Source organism: Pseudophryne corroboree, chromosome 4, assembly GCF_028390025.1.
Source record: "Pseudophryne corroboree isolate aPseCor3 chromosome 4, aPseCor3.hap2, whole genome shotgun sequence".
Lineage (NCBI taxonomy): Eukaryota > Metazoa > Chordata > Amphibia > Anura > Myobatrachidae > Pseudophryne > Pseudophryne corroboree.
Window position 1 is genome coordinate 816,980,286 of NC_086447.1, and position 20,326 is coordinate 817,000,611.

Consider the following 20,326-nt stretch of genomic DNA (forward strand, 5'->3'; position numbering starts at 1 on the left):
CCCCCCGGTCTTAGTATGAGACAAGGCATAAACGGAGACGGGATGATAACAAGGGGACCTCTAACTAAACACAAGCCAGAGCTAGGGGCTACTACTGAACTACAAAATAACAGTATGTACGGCACGGCCGCCAAAGGAAAAGGAAACCAAAGTATACCATCCAAACTAGAGATGAGCGGGTTCGGTACCTCTGAATCCGAACCCGCCCGAACTTCAGGTTTTTTACACGGGTCCGAGCAGGCTCGGATCTTCCCGCCTTGCTCGGCTAACCCGAGCGCGCCCGAACGTCATCATCACGCTGTCGGATTCTCGCGAGGCTCGGATTCTATCGCGAGACTCGGATTCTATATAAGGAGCCGCGCGCCGCCGCCATTTTCACACGTGCATTGAGAGTCATAGGGAGAGGACGTGGCTGGTGTCCTCTCCGTTTAGAGAAGAGAGAGACACAGTATTTTGGGGAGCATTATTAGGAGGAGTACTACTATACTGTATACTACTATACTACTTGCTGAAGTGATATTTATACTAGATTAGATAATAGATAGTGTGACTGTAAGTGTATTATCTGACTTGTGGGGGAGACACTGACAGTGGGGAGCAGTTAGAGTCTGAGAGCAGGACTCAGGAGTACATATAACGTACAGTGCACACTTTTGCTGCCAGAGTCAGTGCCACACTGCCATTGTTGTGACCACACTGACCACCAGTATAATAATATATTTTGTGATTGTCTGCTTAGGCCTCGGAGTACTAGTTGCAAGTTGCAACGTGACCTGAAGTGACCACCAGTTTAATAATCAATCACCACCAGTTTAATATATATATATATATATATATAATTGTATATAATATATATATATATATATAATATTGTATACCACCTACCCGTGGTTTTTTTTTTTTCATTCTTCTTTATACATACTACTATAGTAGCTTACTGTAGCAGTCTGCGGTGCTGTGCTGACCTGACAGTGTCCAGCAGGTCCGTCATCAGTCATTACATAATAAATATATATAGTACCTGTCCGGCTGCAGTACTAGTGATATTATATTGATTTCATCTCATTATCAATAATTCATCATCCAGTCTAGACTCTATATTAGCAGCAGACACAGTACGTTAGTCCACGGCTGTAGCTACCTCTGTGTCGGCACTCGGCAGTCCATCCATAATTGTATACCACCTACCCGTGTTTTTTTTTTTCTTTCTTCTTTGTACATACTACTATAGAGTATAGTAGCTTACTGTAGCAGTCTGCGGTGCTGCTGAGCTGACAGTGTCCAGCAGGTCCGTCATCAGTCATCATTACCTAATAAATATATTATCTACCTGTCCGGCTGCAGTACTAGTGATATTATATATACATACATATATATATTGATTTCATCTCATTATCAATCATCCAGTCTATATTAGCAGCAGACACAGTACGTTAGTCCACGGCTGTAGCTACCTCTGTGTCGGCACTCGGCAGTCCATCCATAATTGTATACCACCTACCCGTGGTTTTTTTTTTTCTTTCTTCTTTGTACATACTACTATAGTATAGTAGCTTACTGTAGCAGTCTGCGGTGCTGCTGAGCTGACAGTGTCCAGCAGGTCCGTCATCAGTCATCATTACCTAATAAATATATTATCTACCTGTCCGGCTGCAGTACTAGTGATATTATATATACATACATATATATATATATTGATTTCATCTCATTATCAATCATCCAGTCTATATTAGCAGCAGACACAGTACGTTAGTCCACGGCTGTAGCTACCTCTGTGTCGGCACTCGGCAGTCCATCCATAATTGTATACCACCTACCCGTGGTTTTTTTTTTTTCTTTCTTCTTTGTACATACTACTATAGTATAGTAGCTTACTGTAGCAGTCTGCGGTGCTGCTGAGCTGACAGTGTCCAACAGGTCCGTCATCAGTCATCATTACCTAATAAATATATTATCTACCTGTCCGGCTGCAGTACTAGTGATATTATATATACATACATATATATATATTGATTTCATCTCATTATCATCCAGTCTATATTAGCAGCAGACACAGTACGGTAGTCCACAGCTGTAGCTACCTCTGTGTCGGCACTCGGCAGTCCATCCATAATTGTATACCACCTACCCGTGGTTTTTTTTTTTCCTTTCTTCTTTGTACATACTACTATAGAGTATAGTAGCTTACTGTAGCAGTCTGCGGTGCTGCTGAGCTGACAGTGTCCAGCAGGTCCGTCATCAGTCATCATTACCTAATAAATATATTATCTACCTGTCCGGCTGCAGTACTAGTGATATTATATATACATACATATATATATATTGATTTCATCTCATTATCAATCATCCAGTCTATATTAGCAGCAGACACAGTACGTTAGTCCACGGCTGTAGCTACCTCTGTGTCGGCACTCGGCAGTCCATCCATAATTGTATACCACCTACCCGTGTTTTTTTTTTTCTTTCTTCTTTGTACATACTACTATAGTATAGTAGCTTACTGTAGCAGTCTGCGGTGCTGCTGAGCTGACAGTGTCCAGCAGGTCCGTCATCAGTCATCATTACCTAATAAATATATTATCTACCTGTCCGGCTGCAGTACTAGTGATATTATATATACATACATATATATATATTGATTTCATCTCATTATCATCCAGTCTATATTAGCAGCAGACACAGTACGGTAGTCCACGGCTGTAGTTACCTCTGTGTCGGCACTCGGCAGTCCATCCATAATTGTATACCACCTACCCGTGTTTTTTTTTTCTTTCTTCTTTGTACATACTACTATAGAGTATAGTAGCTTACTGTAGCAGTCTGCGGTGCTGCTGAGCTGACAGTGTCCAGCAGGTCCGTCATCAGTCATCATTACCTAATAAATATATTATCTACCTGTCCGGCTGCAGTACTAGTGATATTATATATACATACATATATATATATTGATTTCATCTCATTATCAATCATCCAGTCTATATTAGCAGCAGACACAGTACGTTAGTCCACGGCTGTAGCTACCTCTGTGTCGGCACTCGGCAGTCCATCCATAATTGTATACCACCTACCCGTGTTTTTTTTTTTCTTTCTTCTTTGTACATACTACTATAGTATAGTAGCTTACTGTAGCAGTCTGCGGTGCTGCTGAGCTGACAGTGTCCAGCAGGTCCGTCATCAGTCATCATTACCTAATAAATATATTATCTACCTGTCCGGCTGCAGTACTAGTGATATTATATATACATACATATATATATATTGATTTCATCTCATTATCATCCAGTCTATATTAGCAGCAGACACAGTACGGTAGTCCACGGCTGTAGCTACCTCTGTGTCGGCACTCGGCAGTCCATCCATAAGTATACTAGTATCCATCCATCTCCATTGTTTACCTGAGGTGCCTTTTAGTTGTGCCTATTAAAATATGGAGAACAAAAATGTTGAGGTTCCAAAATTAGGGAAAGATCAAGATCCACTTCCACCTCGTGCTGAAGCTGCTGCCACTAGTCATGGCCGAGACGATGAAATGCCAGCAACGTCGTCTGCCAAGGCCGATGCCCAATGTCATAGTACAGAGCATGTCAAATCCAAAACACCAAATATCAGTAAAAAAAGGACTCCAAAACCTAAAATAAAATTGTCGGAGGAGAAGCGTAAACTTGCCAATATGCCATTTACCACACGGAGTGGCAAGGAACGGCTGAGGCCCTGGCCTATGTTCATGGCTAGTGGTTCAGCTTCACATGAGGATGGAAGCACTCAGCCTCTCGCTAGAAAACTGAAAAGACTCAAGCTGGCAAAAGCACCGCAAAGAACTGTGCGTTCTTCGAAATCCCAAATCCACAAGGAGAGTCCAATTGTGTCGGTTGCGATGCCTGACCTTCCCAACACTGGACGTGAAGAGCATGCGCCTTCCACCATTTGCACGCCCCCTGCAAGTGCTGGAAGGAGCACCCGCAGTCCAGTTCCTGATAGTCAGATTGAAGATGTCAGTGTTGAAGTACACCAGGATGAGGAGGATATGGGTGTTGCTGGCGCTGGGGAGGAAATTGACCAGGAGGATTCTGATGGTGAGGTGGTTTGTTTAAGTCAGGCACCCGGGGAGACACCTGTTGTCCGTGGGAGGAATAGGGCCATTGACATGCCTGGTCAAAATACAAAAAAAATCAGCTCTTCGGTGTGGAAGTATTTCACCAGAAATGCGGACAACATTTGTCAAGCCGTGTGTTGCCTTTGTCAAGCTGTAATAAGTAGGGGTAAGGACATTAACCACCTCGGAACATCCTCCCTTATACGTCACCTGCAGCGCATTCATAATAAGTCAGTGACAAGTTCAAAAACTTTGGGTGACAGCGGAAGCAGTCCACTGACCAGTAAATCCCTTCCTCTTGTAACCAAGCTCACGCAAACCACCCCACCAACTCCCTCAGTGTCAATTTCCTCCTTACCCAGGAATGCCAATAGTCCTGCAGGCCATGTCACTGGCAATTCTGACGAGTCCTCTCCTGCCTGGGATTCCTCCGATGCATCCTTGAGTGTAATGCCTACTGCTGCTGGCGCTGCTGTTGTTGCTGCTGGGAGTCGATCGTCATCCCAGAGGGGAAGTCGTAAGCCCACTTGTACTACTTCCAGTAAGCAATTGACTGTCCAACAGTCCTTTGCGAGGAAGATGAAATATCACAGCAGTCATCCTGCTGCAAAGCGGATAACTGAGGCCTTGACAACTATGTTGGTGTTAGACGTGCGTCCGGTATCCGCCGTTAGTTCACAGGGAACTAGACAATTTATTGAGGCAGTGTGCCCCCGTTACCAAATACCATCTAGGTTCCACTTCTCTAGGCAGGCGATACCGAGAATGTACACGGACGTCAGAAAAAGACTCACCAGTGTCCTAAAAAATGCAGTTGTACCCAATGTCCACTTAACCACGGACATGTGGACAAGTGGAGCAGGGCAGGGTCAGGACTATATGACTGTGACAGCCCACTGGGTAGATGTATGGACTCCCGCCGCAAGAACAGCAGCGGCGGCACCAGTAGCAGCATCTCGCAAACGCCAACTCTTTCCTAGGCAGGCTACGCTTTGTATCACCGCTTTCCAGAATACGCACACAGCTGAAAACCTCTTACGGCAACTGAGGAAGATCATCGCGGAATGGCTTACCCCAATTGGACTCTCCTGTGGATTTGTGGCATCGGACAACGCCAGCAATATTGTGTGTGCATTAAATATGGGCAAATTCCAGCACGTCCCATGTTTTGCACATACCTTGAATTTGGTGGTGCAGAATTTTTTAAAAAATGACAGGGGCGTGCAAGAGATGCTGTCGGTGGCCAGAAGAATTGCGGGACACTTTCGGCGTACAGGCACCACGTACCGAAGACTGGAGCACCACCAAAAACTACTGAACCTGCCCTGCCATCATCTGAAGCAAGAAGTGGTAACGAGGTGGAATTCAACCCTCTATATGCTTCAGAGGTTGGAGGAGCAGCAAAAGGCCATTCAAGCCTATACAATTGAGCACGATATAGGAGGTGGAATGCACCTGTCTCAAGCGCAGTGGAGAATGATTTCAACGTTGTGCAAGGTTCTGATGCCCTTTGAACTTGCCACACGTGAAGTCAGTTCAGACACTGCCAGCCTGAGTCAGGTCATTCCCCTCATCAGGCTTTTGCAGAAGAAGCTGGAGACATTGAAGGAGGAGCTAACACGGAGCGATTCCGCTAGGCATGTGGGACTTGTGGATGGAGCCCTTAATTCGCTTAACAAGGATTCACGGGTGGTCAATCTGTTGAAATCAGAGCACTACATTTTGGCCACCGTGCTCGATCCTAGATTTAAAGCCTACCTTGGATCTCTCTTTCCGGCAGACACAAGTCTGCTGGGGTTCAAAGACCTGCTGGTGACAAAATTGTCAAGTCAAGCGGAACGCGACCTGTCAACATCTCCTCCTTCACATTCTCCCGCAACTGGGGGTGCGAGGAAAAGGCTCAGAATTCCGAGCCCACCCGCTGGCGGTGATGCAGGGCAGTCTGGAGCGACTGCTGATGCTGACATCTGGTCTGGACTGAAGGACCTGACAACGATTACGGACATGTCGTTTACTGTCACTGCATATGATTCTCTCACCATTGAAAGAATGGTGGAGGATTATATGAGTGACCGCATCCAAGTAGGCACGTCACACAGTCCGTACTTATACTGGCAGGAAAAAGAGGCAATTTGGAGGCCCTTGCACAAACTGGCTTTATTCTACCTAAGTTGCCCTCCCACAAGTGTGTACTCCGAAAGAGTGTTTAGTGCCGCCGCTCACCTTGTCAGCAATCGGCGTACGAGGTTACATCCAGAAAATGTGGAGAAGATGATGTTCATTAAAATGAATTATAATCAATTCCTCCGTGGAGACATTGACCAGCAGCAATTGCCTCCACAAAGTACACAGGGAGCTGAGATGGTGGATTCCAGTGGGGACGAATTGATAATCTGTGAGGAGGGGGATGTACACGGTGATATATCGGAGGATGATGATGAGGTGGACATCTTGCCTCTGTAGAGCCAGTTTGTGCAAGGAGAGATTAATTGCTTCTTTTTTGGTGGGGGTCCAAACCAACCCGTCATTTCAGTCACAGTCGTGTGGCAGACCCTGTCACTGAAATGATGGGTTGGTTAAAGTGTGCATGTCCTGTTTATACAACATAAGGGTGGGTGGGAGGGCCCAAGGACAATTCCATCTTGCACCTCTTTTTTCTTTAATTTTTCTTTGCGTCATGTGCTGTTTGTGGAATGTTTTTTGGAAGGGCCATCCTGCGTGACACTGCAGTGCCACTCCTAGATGGGCCCGGTGTTTGTGTCGGCCACTAGGGTCGCTTATCTTACTCACACAGCTACCTCATTGCGCCTCTTTTTTTCTTTGCGTCATGTGCTGTTTGGGGAGGGTTTTTTGGAAGGGCCATCCTGCGTGACACTGCAGTGCCACTCCTAGATGGGCACGGTGTTTGTGTCGGCCACTAGGGTCGCTTATCTTACTCACACAGCTACCTCATTGCGCCTCTTTTTTTCTTTGCGTCATGTGCTGTTTGGGGAGGGTTTTTTGGAAGGGCCATCCTGCGTGACACTGCAGTGCCACTCCTAGATGGGCCCGGTGTTTGTGTCGGCCACTAGGGTCGCTTATCTTACTCACACAGCTACCTCATTGCGCCTCTTTTTTTCTTTGCGTCATGTGCTGTTTGGGGAGTGTTTTTTGGAAGGGCCATCCTGCGTGACACTGCAGTGCCACTCCTAGATGGGCACGGTGTTTGTGTCGGCCACTAGGGTCGCTTATCTTACTCACACAGCTACCTCATTGCGCCTCTTTTTTTCTTTGCGTCATGTGCTGTTTGGGGAGGGTTTTTTGGAAGGGCCATCCTGCGTGACACTGCAGTGCCACTCCTAGATGGGCCCGGTGTTTGTGTCGGCCACTAGGGTCGCTTATCTTACTCACACAGCTACCTCATTGCGCCTCTTTTTTTCTTTGCGTCATGTGCTGTTTGGGGAGGGTTTTTTGGAAGGGCCATCCTGCGTGACACTGCAGTGCCACTCCTAGATGGGCACGGTGTTTGTGTCGGCCACTAGGGTCGCTTATCTTACTCACACAGCTACCTCATTGCGCCTCTTTTTTTCTTTGCGTCATGTGCTGTTTGGGGAGGGTTTTTTGGAAGGGCCATCCTGCGTGACACTGCAGTGCCACTCCTAGATGGGCCCGGTGTTTGTGTCGGCCACTAGGGTCGCTTATCTTACTCACACAGCTACCTCATTGCGCCTCTTTTTTTCTTTGCGTCATGTGCTGTTTGGGGAGGGTTTTTTGGAAGGGCCATCCTGCGTGACACTGCAGTGCCACTCCTAGATGGGCACGGTGTTTGTGTCGGCCACTAGGGTCGCTTATCTTACTCACACAGCTACCTCATTGCGCCTCTTTTTTTCTTTGCGTCATGTGCTGTTTGGGGAGGGTTTTTTGGAAGGGCCATCCTGCGTGACACTGCAGTGCCACTCCTAGATGGGTCCGGTGTTTGTGTCGGCCACTAGGGTCGCTTATCTTACTCACACAGCTACCTCATTGCGCCTCTTTTTTTCTTTGCGTCATGTGCTGTTTGGGGAGTGTTTTTTGGAAGGGCCATCCTGCGTGACACTGCAGTGCCACTCCTAGATGGGCACGGTGTTTGTGTCGGCCACTAGGGTCGCTTAGCTTAGTCATCCAGCGACCTAGGTGCAAATTTTAGGACTAAAAATAATATTGTGAGGTGTGAGGTATTCAGAATAGACTGAAAATGAGTGGAAATTATGGTTTTTGAGGTTAATAATACTTTGGGATCAAAATGACCCCCAAATTCTACGATTTAAGCTGTTTTTTAAAAAAAACACCCGAATCCAAAACACACCCGAATCCGACAAAAAAAATTCGGTGAGGTTTTGCCAAAACGCGGTCGAACCCAAAACACGGCCGCGGAACCGAACCCAAAACCAAAACACAAAACCCGAAAAATTTCAAGTGCACATCTCTAATCCAAACCCTATACGGCACCGCCGTATACCAGGAAGGATAGCTAAAGCAGAACACCTCCGCGAAAATACAAAGAAACCAGAAATAAAAGGAATTCCGCGGCCAAGGCAGCAAGGCGCGACTGAAGGCAGCTACTCACAACACCGGGAATACCCGAAAGCGAACCGGAGTCTTCAGATCTCAAATGCAGGTGACCACCGACCGGAAGGTAGGGAGAAGTCCGAGGATTGGCTTCCGATACCAGGAGTCAGAAAAGTCCAAAAAGTGCATCAAAGTGCTTTCAATAAGTTAAAATAAAAACAAAAAAACATTCAGCAAAAAATCCAAATCCTGTTAAAGACCGAAACGCGTTGAACAACGGTACTGTGAGTAGCCTTGGATGATCTAAGTTGGATTTTTTAACCATTGGAATTTTGCTGAATGTTTTGTGTGTTTTTTTGTTTTTATTTTAACTTATTGAAAGCACTTTGATGCACTTTTTGGACTTTTGTGAATAAATTCCCCCTTTTTAACATATAAAGAGGAACTTTTTTCCGTGTATCTTTACGTGAAAATATTCTCTGCCATAAACTATGTGACATCGGATAAAGATACCTTGATAGGAGTCAACTACCCATATACCGAGCGAGTTGTGGTACGCACATCATTGATTTTGGGGAAAAAAGATACCTTTATGTGTATGTTTAATCTGCATTCTGTGTAAATTGGGGTATGCATCCAACAGGCTATAAAGATACCTTTATGTGCTTTGTCATCATATTTTTAGTGTGAGTTCTGGGTACGCTTCCGATATCCTTATTCCAGTATTACAAGGACATCTATTGGTTAAAGATACCTTTATGGGTTTCTACTCACTTGTTTCTGTGTGAGTGGGGTACGCCCTTTTTCTTCTAGGGTTGTGGAAATTATCCTGATTGATGTGAAACTGTTCTACACATTTGTTCCTTCCTTTTTGTTTTTTATGAACATTGGGATAACTACACGATACTTCGAGAGAAGGGAAAATCAATCAGAGAAGTTCCCAAGTTCCCACATGAAGGATATTCTTCTTCTTCAGTAACAAGGGATGTATCTTGTATATTAAGTGTTTTTTGTGCGCCCTGGACACAGCATATAAAAGGGAGCCCTCCAATGGTTGTGGAGAATCTGATTAATGATGTCGTGCAGGTGCCCTGCTGCACGACCAGGGTAAGGCAGGTGAAACAAATCCTAACATGGCAACGGGGAACGCGGCCCGCCTGTGGCATCCCAGTTGCCAGGGACCCGGCGGCTCAGCGCGCACGGCATCCTGGCATTGCCAGGTCCCCAGCGGCTCAGCGCGCACGGCGTCCTGGCGTTGCCAGGGAGCCGGCGGCTCAGCGCGCACGGCGTCCTGGCATTGCTAGGCACCGTGCGGGGGGACAGGGAGGCACGGCGGCCGTGACCGTCGCCTGGCAACGGTCGGGGCGCCGGCCCGCCGCTGCGCCTAACAACATTAGTCTTCGTGGGTGTCTAACATACTCTGTACTGCCTGAGCGGGAGCCCATTATATGTATATAATTTTTAACAAAAGTTTCTGTCACGTTAGTCGGGCCATTTCTGCTGGAAAAAGAAGCAAAAGTTTAAAGGCCCCCTCTTAACCCCAGCAAGTTTTGTGAAAGGGTAATGTTGCATTTATTTTGTTCTTCCCATTTAGCCGAATCTGTGTTTTCTATATGGCTTGTGATTCCTTACTATATGTCCCTTGGTCCCATCTATGTGTTTAATAATGTGGCTTGTGTTTTCTGTCTAGGGGGTCTATATTGACTATGTGTCCTACTACTCCTACAATCTCTGGCAAAATGCCCTTCCTTCCTACAAGTGTAACATATTATTGACCTTGACTTACCATTAGGGATCTGGGGTTTGAGCTGATGGGTCTTTCCTGTATGTGCCTGTATACTTACCGTCCTCAACCTCTCCTCCTGTTGTTCTCTGCGCCTAGCAATATTCTTGTGATGTTCAATAGCGCACTCTAAGATTATCTACTGTGACCCCTCTCCAATTAGTCAAAGATGTTTGCACCCTGACCCTCAATGCCTTATTGAGCCCGTCCATTAGCACAGAGACAGCTACCTCCCTGTAATTCTCATCGTTCCCTATATCCGATACCCCAGTGTATCTGGCCATTATTTGCAAAGCCCTATGGAAATATTCAGATGTCATTTCACTGTCCTTCTGTCTTATGGAGAAAATTTTGCTCCACTTAACAGCAGTGGGAAAATACAATCCTAGTTGTATGTTAATTCGTTGCACGTTCTCCTGATTGTGTTCGTCAGTCATAGGACCATCCGACTCTAATTTACAATCCGTAATAAATTTTTGGGTGTCAATATTAGGGGGTAGGCACGCTTTCAAGAATATCCACCAATCTTTGTTTGCAGGTTCATGGGTATTACCCAGATCCTTGATAAACTTCTGACATCTGGCTAAATGCTTCCGGGGATCGGGGAATTCTGAAATGATTGACCGCAGCTCTGATCTGGACCACGGGCAATACATTGCATTATTCCTGGTGAGGGTTATTCCCTGACTATTGGTTCTCCCATTTGGAGTTACTATTTCCAAGACAGGATGTAACCCTACCATTCCATTCCTAATTTGCTCACTGTGAGGTGTTATTGTCTCTGTGTAATGAACAGTTTCACACTTACAGATGTCTGTGATCTCACCAGTCCTTTCAGTAGGGGACACCATCACTGCTCTTACTGGTTGGGCAGGGCCCACCTGAGTTTTCTGTAAGGCGACTGCCTGAATGAGAGCTGAGATTAGGCTGGATCCTTCATCTTCCTGTGACCTATAACCTTGGAGAGAATACAAAATAGGATACAAATTGCAAGGGTTAGGGTTAACACACTTTTCATGAATGTCTCTATCGTTTTCCAGTGCACCATTGACTGTAGCCATTTTCTCCCCTTCGACCTGTGTTGGTAATGGTGTGTTCGTACTCACATTCCTGCCAGGTATGGACCTGCTGTGCGAGTCAGTTCCCTTTGTACCTCCCCCTCCTGCTGCCACAGATTTAAACAGTCGTTATGTCTGATCCTTTGTTTTCTAGATTTGATAAGACATATTCTAATCTTTACGTTTTGCAGTACCTCTGATTCAAAGCTGCCCATCCTGGTGAATGATGCCCTATCTTCAGCAGTCATACATACCCATTCATTGCAATAAGCCTCTGTGTGTGAACCATATTTCTCACACATAATAAACCTTGCTGACCCTCTCGGCCACAATTCTCCAGCCTGAACCCTGCATACTGAACGTCTCTCACTTGAGCAACTGGCTCCCATATTTGTGGGCCTTTTCCCACAAACACCAAAATACTCAATGCAAGCAGACGGTGAAAGTTCACTGAGCGCTCTTCACCCGCTCTCGCCCACTTTGGCCAGTACAACGATACACTGTCGATAGTGGATCGCAATGTACCCAACATAGGGCCCTATCAGACCTTACAGCACCGTAATTTCTTTCGGTGGAGGCTCTGTTGGAATCTTTTCCTGAGAGAGGCAGCGAAAAAATTCCTTTTCGGTATCTTTCCACTAGAATTTTTGTAGGGTGAAAAAACAGTTGCGTAATAACTATTGCTCACCCTTTTCAGTGGAAGCCCACCAGGGAGATTTGCCGACGTTATCAAAGAAAAACCCCTTGTTTACACAATCACATTTGCGTATGCTTTTCCACCGCGCAAATGACACACTAGTATCACGTTGTGCTGTGTAGAACACACTTACGTGCGGTTCAATCACACAGCCTACAGATACTAGTTATCTATATGCCCTACTAATTCACAAGCTGCGCTCCCCAGCCGGAGCGTAACAAAAAAAATCTATACGTTTGGGATTCACCTTTACTTCAATTCACAATTTCTATACTTCTCAATGCACAATTCCTTATTATGCTCCTGTGCAAGTCTCCTAACGACTTGCATATTTCTCTCTTTATGTTCACGTAAGGTAGTGAACCTTGCGCCACCAGGCCTGTACTAACCCAGTGTTCCCACGGGACCTGAATTTCCGGGGTTCAGCTCCACTCACTCCTGCTTTCACTCACTCAGATACACCTTGTTTTTCTTTTCTGTACAGAAAATACCACTATCCTAGGTTGGTGTCAGAGACTGGGTGAGTGTCAGAGACTTGGTGCAGAATCTGGAACATGGGATCAGGTACCAAGTAGTTGACGTTACCCAGAACAGAGGCGCAGAGTCTAACACGCCAGGAGGTTTTCACCAGGGAACCCCACAAGGGGATATGGGCTTCGCGGCTCCCGAAGTGCAGGTCGCGGCCCCCTGTCTGGGTCACTTGATACCTGAACTGGACTAGAATTATGTCAGAGTTGTTGTATGATAGTCCAGATGTATGTGACAAACCACAGGGTACGCAGGAACAAGCAAGAACTGGAGAAGGTGGCAGGGTGCACACAGCCAGATGGTATACTGGGGCCATGGAGATGGGACAACAGCAGGAACTCTAGGAGAGACACAGGAGGTAGTGGTACACGGACGGACTGGGGTACAGACACTTGGAGACAGGGTAACGGTAGTCGGCAGACTAAGTTCGTCAGCAAGATGGTGAAGCTGGAATTCAATGCAGGAACAAGGCAAACCCCATTGGACAGATAGCTGGAACCAGGGACATGAACCATGGAGCTGAACACAGGAAGCATGAGCTATAACTGGCAATTCATCTTGGGATTGAGAGGCTTAAAAGAACAAGCTGGACCAGTTAGCTGAGAGCACCAGACAAGCCCCCCAGTAATTGATATATCATGCAGCTGCAGTGCACACTGAGCAGGCTGACAGACTGAATAGTAGGATTCAGGTAACCAGCTGTAATTACAGAATGCAGACACCTGTGGAGTCAGTTGCTGAATGCAGGAGCTGAGGCAGTGGGAGAGAACTATGCAGGACCTAGCTGTGACCTGTAGTTCCACAAACTGAAGCAGAGGTAAGTTATAAGAATAACCAGCAAAACATGAGTAATATTAGTTAATGAGTTACTCCACATAAGCTGTGCAGCTAGTATCCTAATTACCAGGAACAACCTGAAATACAAAGAAGAGAGAGCAGCAGCTGCATCCAGGTGCTTGATCAATGCTGAAAGCTGAACTGACAGATTTGCTGATGATGCACATGACAGTTGGTTACTTTACCCCAGAGGTACTTACAGTTTAAACAAAATATTTAAGGTAACCTGCTTTTGAAATCGGATAGTTATGTGCTATTGTATTAAATGTATACTATCCCGCCTTTACTTGAACAACTATCGTGTGATTTGTACTTAGCGTCCGTAATCCTACACAACCTTGTGTAAACACGCGACCGTACGTGCCTTTTATGCCACATGTGCGACCCTGTACTTTGTCCATCCCACGTGTACAAACGTATGTCCGTAATTCAACAAATCACATAATCTCTATAAATGTGAGCAATACAAACTATAATCGCTCACAAACACAACGCACGCTTGTTCTGTATAAACCTTTACGACCAGGCCAGAACTGCGTTTTGTGTTTTATAATTACACCCTTAATATACTTATTTCAAATTTATCTATATAGCAAACAGATGTATCCGATTTCACACAGGTCTATAATGACTGTAATAACCTATGAACCTATGGCAGCAGTATGTGAGAGGGTATGCAAAGTATCGGTATGCTTTGTATACGCTTTTGGCGCCAATAAAAATTACACAGATTTTTTAAATAGCTTTTTTCCTGTTTACTTCCGGGTTCTATCAGCACCTCTGCAGACTAGACAGAGCAGACGCAATCTAACAGCACAAAATAGAGTTTTAAAACATCCAAGCAACCAGGAAAAGATTTTACTTAAAGATGTATCTCCACCCTTTGCTGATAGATTAAAGTCTGCTATGATCTGCAAGCCTACGAGCATGTGGAAAAACTGGATCGAGCCCCCAATTGTAAATGCTGATTTACTTACAGGACTAAAAGCAATACCTTATTACACTTAAATTCAAGCCGCTGCGACCGCTGTATGTAATCCTAAACCTACGTACCTTTAACTCAGTTAGCCTACAAAGGTCTGTACCATGTACGCACTTTGCGTACACACGCCGCGACGGACGTACAAAGTACACACAGTGCATACACTCACACACCGACACACTGAGAGCACAATGCAGCTGCACGTGTGGCTGAAATACACTTTAAACCTTAGCTGGAAGGAGACACGACACCAATTGTATTTAAGATGTTGGGAACCAACCCACCAACATATAATTGCTGAAAGGGGGTTACAACAGATATACAATCACAATAACAGAAAAGAGGCTACAATCTATGGTACATACGTTTGGTTTCGCCAGCGCCACATGGTCCGGTGCTCAGTCAATCAAGCAAGATGACCTTCAGAGAGAGATGAATAACCGGCTAGGCAGCTTGGCTTTTATACAGTTGGTCAAAACACAATACAATAGAAACTGTAACCTCTTCATCTATAGGACAAAGGGCTGGTCATTTACAGTACAGGAGGGGTCATAGGTTGGTTTGAATAGGTGGGCGATGTCTGGTCCAGGTGTGCTTGCAGTTGGTCTCCACTGGGTTCCCGCTGAATATCAGAGTACAGTAAACACAGTATAATATTAATATCTTGTTCCTGCGCATAATTATGCACAGAAGCATGCTATCTTCTGCAAACTGCTATTGGAATGTTGCCCTTAAAATACCCTACAGTTGGATACCAAACACCACCTCATAACCTAATGCTGTCCCCTCATATCCTGCAAAGGTGAATCCCTTTGTTGTTGTACTTTTTAAACAAGTATAACTTGCTGGTGTGGTGCGTGTGGGCTATGTGTATATTGTGCACTATGTGGATTAAATACGAGATATGTCTTTTAAGGCTTTTCCATGCGAATACAAATGCTACCGTAAATACTCATACCACGCGCTAATACGCAGGACCGCGTGAGTGGTCATGCGCAACTTGCGAATATGCGCACGCACGGCAGAACAAGTACGCGCACGGAGGCCATCTGTGTGGAGTTTGTACGTGATGTGTGTACTGTAATATTTTCCGACTTCGACAAATGGTCGGAACCGGGTTTTCTATACCCGCTGCCACCTTAGCTCCCGCACACTCACTGGACTGGCCAGAGTGGCGACTGAGCACTGAAGGGGACCCGGCAGAGAGGTTATTTTTAAATATGTTTATTGAGAAAATACACACATACATTATCACAGTGATAAAAAGAAAATGTAGGAATTCACAACACAGCACTGTTTCAATACAAGTCACAGTAGATAGCAAAAATACAGAGAGCGGTTCAATATGCAGAGCAACTGTCTCAATGAAGACAGTAAGTCCAGTGAGGTAAATAGTAAAATATGGAAGTGTCAACTAAAAAGGCGGAGAGCCCGTGTGAGGACTTCAGTGTTGTACCATGTAGTGAGTCTAACTACTTTGCGTATATTATTTTGAGCAGATAGCGGTAGGGTAATAATGTAAGGCAACCATATTAGTCAATAAAAACTGGAGCATTTGGATCGGATACAGCAGGCAGGGAAAGGAAATCATTTTGTACAGCTGACATCTACCCAGAAATGAAATTGGCAGATGCTGCCATCGTGCAAAATCATCTACCATTTTTTTAATATTTAAAATTTAATGTATATAAGTCAGTTAATTTGGATGAAAAACGCAAGCCCAAATAGGTTATAAAACCGGTGGCCCACTTGAAAGGGAACTGAGAGCCCCAATTTTGTTTAGCCTGGAGACCCAGAGCCAATGCTTCCATTTTGTCAAAATTGACTAAGAAGCCCGAAATCAAATTAAAGTTGTTCATTATAGTCAATAGAGAAGGGAACGCTATGATGGGGTCATTAAAGTAAAGAAACAAGTCATCAGCAAAAGCCGACACCTTCACTGTACCCGGGCCAATGCCTATCCCCTCCCAAGAAACATCTTGTATACAGGTACGGATCAACGGGTCAAGGGCCAAATTTAAAAGTAGGGGAGATAGGGGACACTGCTGACGCGTACCTCGATGTAGGGAAAATGAAGATTCAAATCATTTATGGTGTGGTATGCCTGTGGATTAGTATAAAGCATACAGAAGACCTTAATAAAATCTACTCCGAATTGTTGTGTGTGAAGGACCCTAAGTAAGTGAGACCATGATACACGGTCAAACGCTTTATCAGCGTCGCAACTAACCACTAGTGCTTCAGAGTCAGCGGAAACATTAACACTATGCATTGCTGCAATCAGCGTACGGACATTATGCACTGAAGTTCTAGATTTTACAAATCCAGTTTGGGCAAGGTGTAGAATACGCTGTAGTACTAGTTGGAGACGAGAGGCTAATAATTTGGTAAATAACTTTAGATCCTGATTTAGGAGAGATATATGTCGATAAGACTGGACATATTTAGGGTCCTTATCAGGTTTCGGAAATACAACTATTCTAGCATCTGTAAATCCCGGAGGTGGAGAGGTCCCTTGTAACAACGAAATAAACAATGCCAATAAGTGAGGCATCTGGTGGGGAGCTAGCAATCTATAGTACTCCGCCCCAAACCCATCTGGGCCAGGTGATTTCCCATTATGGAGCGATTTAATCAAATATAGCAATTCCGGTTCTGTTACTGGATCCGTCAGTGACGTTCGTTCCTCCTCTGTCAATTAGTGAGAAACCGAACCCACCCGAGCTTTACCTTTTTTTACACGGGTCCGAGCAGACTCGGATCCTCCCGCCTTGCTCGGCTAACCCGAGCGCGCCCGAACGTCATCATCCCGCTGTCGGATTCTCGCGAGATTCGGATTCTATATAAGCAGCCGCGCGTCGCCGCCATTTTCACACGTGCATTGAGATTGATAGGGAGAGGACGTGGCTGGCGTCCTCTCCGTTTATAATTGTAGAAGAGATAGTTGATTGCTTGTTTTATTACTAATTGTGGGGAGGATTGGGGAGCAGCTGTTAGGACTCGGAGTAGAGTGCAGAGTTTTGCTGATAGTGACCACCAGTTTTTTTTTATCCGTTCTCTGCCTGAAAAAAACGCTCCATACCATATCTGTGCTCAGTGTGCTGCATGATATATCTGTGCTGAGTGCTCACACTGCTTAATAGTGGGGACTGGGGAGCAGCTATAGCAGGAGTACAGTGCACAGTTTTGCTGACAGTGACCACCAGTATATGTTTGTCTGCCTGAAAAACACTCCTGTGGTGGCTTTTTTTAATACTAGTTTAGCAGTCTGCTGACAGTGTCCACCAGGTCCATTATACTGTATATAGCAGTACGGTAGGCCACTGCTGTACCTACCTCTGTGTCGTCACTCGTCGTCCATAAGTATACTACCATCCATCTACATTGTATACCTGTGGTGGCTTTTTTTTTTATACTAGTAGTACTAGTTTAGCAGTCTGCTGACAGTGTCCACCAGGTCCATTATACTGTATATAGCAGTACGGTAGGCCACTGCTGTACCTACCTCTGTGTCGTCAGTCACTCGTCCATAAGTATACTATCCATCCATCTACATTGTATACCTGTGGTGGCTTTTTTTTTATAATAGTAGTACTAGTTTAGCAGTCTGCTGACAGTGTCCACCAGGTCCATTATACTGTATATAGCAGTACGGTAGGCCACTGCTGTACCTACCTCTGTGTCGTTAGTCACTCGTCCATACGTATACTATCCATCCATCTACATTGTATACCTGTGGTGGCTTTTTTTCTTTATACTAGTTTAGCAGTTTGCTGACAGTGTCCACCAGATCCATTTATTATACTGTATATAGCAGTACGGTAGGCCACTGCTGTACCTACCTCTGTGTCGTCACTCGTCGTCCATAAGTATACTATCCATCCATCTACATTGTATACCTGTGGTGCCTTTTAGTTGTGCGCATTAAAATATGGAGAACAAAAATATGGAGGTTAAAAAAATAGGGAAAGATCAAGATCCACTTCCACCTCGTGCTGAAGCTGCTGCCACTAGTCATGGCCGAGACGATGAAATGCCATCAACGTCGTCTGCCAAGGCCGATGCCCAATGTCATAGTTCAGAGCATGTAAAATCCAAAACACAAAAGATCAGTAAAATGCCCCAGAAATCAAAATTAAAAGCATCTGAGGAGAAGCGTAAACTTGCCAATATGCCATTTACGACACGGAGTGGCAAGGAACGGCTGAGGCCCTGGCCTATGTTCATGGCTAGTGGTTCAGCTTCACATGAGGATGGAAGCACTCATCCTCTCGCTAGAAAAAAGAAAAGACTTAAGCTGGCAAAAGCACAGCAAAGAACTGTGCGTTCTTCTAAATCACAAATCCCCAAGGAGAGTCCAATTGTGTCGGTTGCGATGCCTGACCTTCCCAACACTCAGGGCCGGCGCCACCATTAGGCAGCTTTAGGCAGCTGCCTATGGGCGGCAGCACTTGAAGGGCGGCGCTGAGTGCAGCTAAAAAAAATAAAAAATTAAGGAAGTAACTGTGCTGTGCGGGGTGCGCACGCCATGAGGGATGTGAAGCACCCGTTTCCTGCTCACCTGGTGTCGGATCGGAGTTTCATGTCCAAAGCTGTTCCCACTTCTCCGTCCTGTGTCGCTCCGCCCGCCCACCAGCTGTATATAACATCTGCTCCCTCCGCCGGGACCACAAACTGCGTGAGGAGGCCACAGAACTGCTGCAGCCCAAGGAGGAGGCCGGGAGCAGCACTTTCAACCAGGGCGGAAAGAGCTTCCCCAAACTTTGACTGATTCATTTCCCCCCACTGGTGGCCCGTCCGCCCCTGTCATTTCTGACTTTTTTTTTTAAACAGGCACGGGGATGTGAAATTGATGCTGCCCCAAATTCACCTTCGCTGGGAGCCTTCGCTGCTACCGCATCCGTACCAGTGGCGCACGCAGGGGGGGTTTCTGAGTACCCAGAACCCCCCCCGACGGACTAAATTGTTTTTTTATGGATAGTGGCAGCTCTTCATACAATGTTGTGTGCTGCTCCTCAGTTAAAGCACAGCAAATAGTCCAGGGGAACTGCAGGCGCTCAGCAGCGGGGGGGGGGGGGGGGGGGGGCATTTGGAAGCTGCAGGCCGCAAAAGCAGGGGAGGCGGACATTGGCTGCGGCAGGAGCTGCAGGATCTCATCGGATCGGCAGTGGTGGCAGCGGCTGGGGTCGAGGCAGGCACTGGTGGAAGCTGCGGGACCGTGACAGTGGAGGCAGCTGCAAACGAGTCAGGTACCGAGAGCAGCGGGTCCTCGGCAGCGGGAGCAGCGGCAGGGATTGGTAGGCAGTGGCACTGGCAGTGGCAGGAGAGGGAGATTCCTCATCTTTTATGTAAGTACAGTATATACTATATAGAGCGCAAACTGTGGCTCAGTTTAGCAATGACTTACTTTTAAAAGACCCGGGAGTGCTGCTGCCGGTAATCTGTGTGTATATTAGAGATGAGCGCCTGAAATTTTTCGGGTTTTGTGTTTTGGTTTTGGGTTCGGTTCCGCGGCCGTGTTTTGGGTTCGAACGCGTTTTGGCAAAACCTCACCGAATTATTTTTGTCGGATTCGGGTGTGTTTTGGATTCGGGTGTTTTTTTCAAAAAACCCTAAAAAACAGCTTAAATCATAGAATTTGGGGGTAATTTTGATCCCAAAGTATTATTAACCTCAAAAAACATAATTTACACTCATTTTCAGCCTATTCTGAACACATCACACCTCACAATATTATTTTTAGTCCTAAAATTTGCACCGAGGTCGCTGTGTGAGTAAGATAAGCGACCCTAGTGGCCGACACAAACACCGGGCCCATCTA